This window comes from Etheostoma spectabile, chromosome 9 (assembly GCF_008692095.1).
Source record: "Etheostoma spectabile isolate EspeVRDwgs_2016 chromosome 9, UIUC_Espe_1.0, whole genome shotgun sequence".
Lineage (NCBI taxonomy): Eukaryota > Metazoa > Chordata > Actinopteri > Perciformes > Percidae > Etheostoma > Etheostoma spectabile.
In genome coordinates this window covers 35905569-35910366 of record NC_045741.1, presented here as the reverse complement: position 1 = coordinate 35910366, position 4798 = coordinate 35905569, and positions in this window count along the sequence as shown.

The following is a 4798-nucleotide window of genomic DNA, read 5'->3' as shown; positions in this document are numbered from 1 at the left end:
TCTGTGTCATTACTCACTCTGCAACATAAACCGACACACATGTTAACCTTATCTTCTTACAGTAGTTTGGATTATGATTGGTTTACTGGCATTGCAGAGATTTTGCAGATGGAACCAAATGAAAGAAAAAAAAAAAGATTTCAAACCCATGACAGGAAAAAAAACAAAAAAAACACACTGCTCTTTTTATGTTTGTGGGGCCGGAACAGAGCTTTCATTAAGTATTGTATATTATTGTTTATTTGGTTGAATAGCAAGCTTGACTTTTCTGCAACTGTTCACACGACCTGACATCCCCTACAATGGAAGACAGACTTTTTCTGCAAGCTCCTGAAAATAAGCATCGTGGCACAATACATTTCACGAGATGGTGGTAAAGCATGAAAGGAGTTGCAACCTCCCAATAAATTTGAGGTCTGAACGTTGATCACAAAGAGGACACTCAGTGGGTGTGTTGGCTCCAACTGTTCACGGGCTGTGAAATTTGGCTCAGTGTTTTATAGTTCCTGTCTGATGTGGGATCTAATGGAGAGGGGGGAGCTGGGGTATGGTGGGGGTGGTGAAGGTGGAGGTGGGGGTTATAGGCGATGATGTGGAAGTGGATGAGAGAAAGAAATGGAGGAAAGGTGAAGAGGACTATCCAGCACAAAGATCTATTTAAGTAATAATATCCTGCAATTGGTTTGAGATGTGAGACAGAACCTGTTAGACCGGGTCAAAACGTCACACTATTGCTAACCCTGCTCCCTGCAACGCTGACCAGACCTCACCTACAGTCCCATAACTATTAAGCAGTTAGAAGTTTTTCATTTGCAGGTTTATTCTCTCAGGCAAATTCCCTTTACAGTGAGATGCTGCAATGCCAAAAGAGAGGGATTACACTGCCCTCTGCTGCTCATGACTGGAATGAAAACTGGATTGTACAGTTTTTGTTATATGAGACAATACAGATCATATATTACATGAGACTGCGTATTACAGTATGATTCACTGTTACATAATGCAATAGATAATCTATCATATTTACATTACACACATACGCTATAGTGTACTTATTTTCATTTTAAAACATTAGAAGTCACATGTTTACCTCCTCCTCTTCTTACTTTTTCTGGTGTTTTTGTGTTTTATGGAGGGATCCTGCACTCAGGTAAGAGAAACATTGCCCTATCTAATATCTAATTGCCCTATCCTATTATCAGACTTTACCGTAATGTGCCAATACATTATGTATTATGTGTTATAATGTATTATAGCTTGGAAATTGTGCAGTTACTGTAAGTTTGCATTGGGAGTGCTCGAGAGGAAATATTGACCCACAGTAACACTTACAATAAGCTAATGTCAGGAGTTAGAGAAGAAGCACGCACTGGGAATCACTATCAAAATGTGTGACCCGGTCTCAATGATAAGGGGTCAAGTCAAGCCAATTATAGTCATATAAACCTAATTCACATATCACAGTTGTCTCAAAAAATACATACAGAATGCATTTTGCTGTGTTGACAAAACTAAATCCCTAAGTCATACAATCTAAGGGATCACAGTATTCTGAGTAAAACCAGAAAGCAGCAGAGTTTGATTCACAGAGTTTTTGGAGACAGATTTACACAATGCAGGATTCCAAATGCCAGTCAATACACAGCAACATCTACCTGCTGTCCTGCTTTCACATCACAGAGTACAAATGGACCAATGTCTACTTGACACTCATCCTCCCTGGGTGCATGTGCCTGTAGGTTGTAACCATGGTCAACTAGAGAGAAAGAGAGATGTCCCCTGTTTTATTTGAATATTTGAAGAGACATAAACAGAAAGTTCAAGAATACAGTTAAACGTTGTTTACGTGGGATAAAAAAACATGTTCTGCCTCCCTGTCACGTTTATCGTCCCGCAAACCAGCTTGTGCATCAAGTTGATGCGATGCAAATGAAGTGAGCTAGATTAGACCTACTTTTTTTTAGCGCTTGTGCACTGATGTGAGAAGGCGCTTCATAGTTTAGAAAATGGCTGTTTTATCAGTTCATTTATTTACATTCGCATATCTTAACTGATGATCCAATTACTGAAGGGGGTGTGCAAAAATAGTACATGTAAATGCCAAGTGCAGGATTCTTAGTCACCAAATGGAGCTAGTCAATTAAATTTTTAGTTATTTGCAATTCAGTTTCATTTATAGTATCAAATCATAAAAATTATCTCAAGACACTTTACAAATTGAGTAGTTCTAGACCACCTTCTATGATTTACAGCGAGTGCTGTGTTTGCGTTACTGGCAAGAATGGCAATAATTGATGATTCTTTATGAGATATTGTGTAAGTGGCTGATATGAGTCAGTGATGCTGTGCTGAACAGGGAAGAGGCTGGTGACTAACAGTAGTGTTGTAAGGCCCTGACCTTTGGACAGAGAAGGGTCTCACGCACATGCACAAACGTAACCCACACAGGAGCGCTCACGTGCACATCCTTTTCTTCTTTTGTTTTTCCTTTCTCTCCATCAGTGATCCAGGGAAAGTGTCTGTTGTCTCCTTCTGTTCTCATCTTCCAATAATGAGTAACTGTTCAGTGTCAACAAGAGCACCTCGGACCCCGGTGTGTGTGTGTGTGTGTGTGTGTGTGTGTGTGTGTGTGTGTGTGTGTGTGTGTGTGTGTGTGTGTGTGTGTGTGTGCGCGCAAGCAGGGGGTTGTTGTACTGTCAGTACATAAAAGGCCCTGGCTGCAGCACACTCACAGGAGTTTAATGTTTAATATAAATAATCTGTTAATCTGATGATATTTTTGTTTTTACATCAGTGCTAATGCTCCTTAACAAGGATTAAGTAAGAAGACAAAATTAAGAAATGCATTTTTGAGTTTATTGTGTGTGTTGTGTTCCTATGGTAACCAGCAGAGAGCAGTGTGGAGTTGTGAAAATGGGAACTGAAATGAAAGCTCAGCTACAGAATGTGTGGTGTGTTATCATCTGAAAGAAAAGGTTTAATAGGAAAATGTTCTAATTTGTATAAATTGTGACATTATGCCATAATTTAGCATCCAATAAATTAATGAAGTACATTTACTCCAGTACTGCATTGAAGTAAGATTTTAAAACTCTTACTTATACTTTACTTGCGAATTTCCATTTTATATTACCTTTTACTTCTACTTTACCATATTTCTGAGATATTGTACTTTATCTCCTCTACATTTAAGTGACACCTATAGCTGGTTTCTTTTCAACTTACACACAAAACGTTGGTTCAGCCTCTAAAATATATAAAATATAATGCATGTGATGCATTTTTGTTATAAATTAAATGAGCCTATATATAAATTAGTTGCACCTCAACAATAAATGATGCTTGCACAATAGTGCGTTGTAAAAATAATCAAATAACACAACACTGACTGTAATTTTACTTTTCATTGTGATATTGTACTTTTACTGTACTTTGAAAGTTTGGGATACATCTTCTCCCAATATGTTTTTTTGAAGATTCTACTCAGTATACAATATTTACTATTGCGTCCAATAGAGACGTCTCCTTGCGTGGGCCACTGTTTGTGTGAGAAACAGAGCAAGAGAGGATTTGTTTGTGTTGACCCAGACTAAGGGGATCTTGTGTGTGTGTGTGTGTGTGTGTGTTTTGTGTGTGTGTGTGTGTGTGGTGTGTGTGTGTGTGTTGTGTGTTGTCAGAGTTTGGAGAGCTTTACCTTCCCAGCTGTGTAAACTAATGCTGGCTTCTCTGTGACTGCCTCAGCACACTCCAACTCTAGCAGAGAACAAAAGAAAAGCAAGAAAATGGATTTCTTGAACTCATATTTTACTCAACAATGAAAACTAATTCTTCTGAAATTTAAAAATCAATGTGAGAGTGTGGTTGCAGTAAATAGAAAATGAATAGATTCGTGTTATGGCTGTTTTCTATGCTCCATCCCTCATATCCATCACTATTAAAGGGGTTTGGCATCAGTCAAGTGATGACCCACCAAACTGGGGTAAAGGGCAGTGAAGTGAAGTGATTGAGGTCTTCTAGAAAAGGCGCTCATAACAACAGAGAGAGGAAATGAAAGAAGGAGGGGGAGAGGAAGGCAGAGAGCGGAGGCCAGTTCACTGGAAGTCCATCCAGACAGCAAAAAGACAAGGCAGCGTGTTTACTCACTCTTCCTGACTATCGCGCTCCCATTCATTCCCAGCAGTCACTCAGAGAGTCATGGTCAAATGACTGATTTCTCCTCTTCAGTCACTCAGGCTAAACTTGATTTATCTGGTCTGATTGCAAAGGCATTTTAATGTTTGATGTTTTTTATCCATAGCATCCACCCATGAGTCACTGCTAAATATAAATCTACTTAGGAGTCTCTTTGCATTTTTGTGTGGTGAGGAATTGTGTCATGTTGAGCCAGAGTGAAGGTTTGAATCATGACCGCAAACACAGCTTCTGTCTCAGGAGAGGCTACGTGATGCCGCAGCAGTGTTTTCTCTTTGGTGCTGAGCTGTCGGTGATGAAAGAGGACTCCACGGGTGTGTTTGCGAGTGGTGGAAGACGTGTTAGCGTAGTGGTGAGAGATTCTTTTTGTAGGTGGCCGCAAGCCATAAAGGATTACTGGCTTAATGCTAAACAAAGTTTTTATTAGTTTTGTTAACGTTTTGTGTTGTTGTGAAATCTTCCTGTAATCTAAAAAAAGTAACTAGTTTTGACACAAGATCAACATTTCCCTCTGAAACGTAGTACAGTATAGAAGTATAAAGTCAAGTACAAGGTATATTTTAGCATAACATAAACATAGTGCATCAAATTGTATTGCTATTAAATA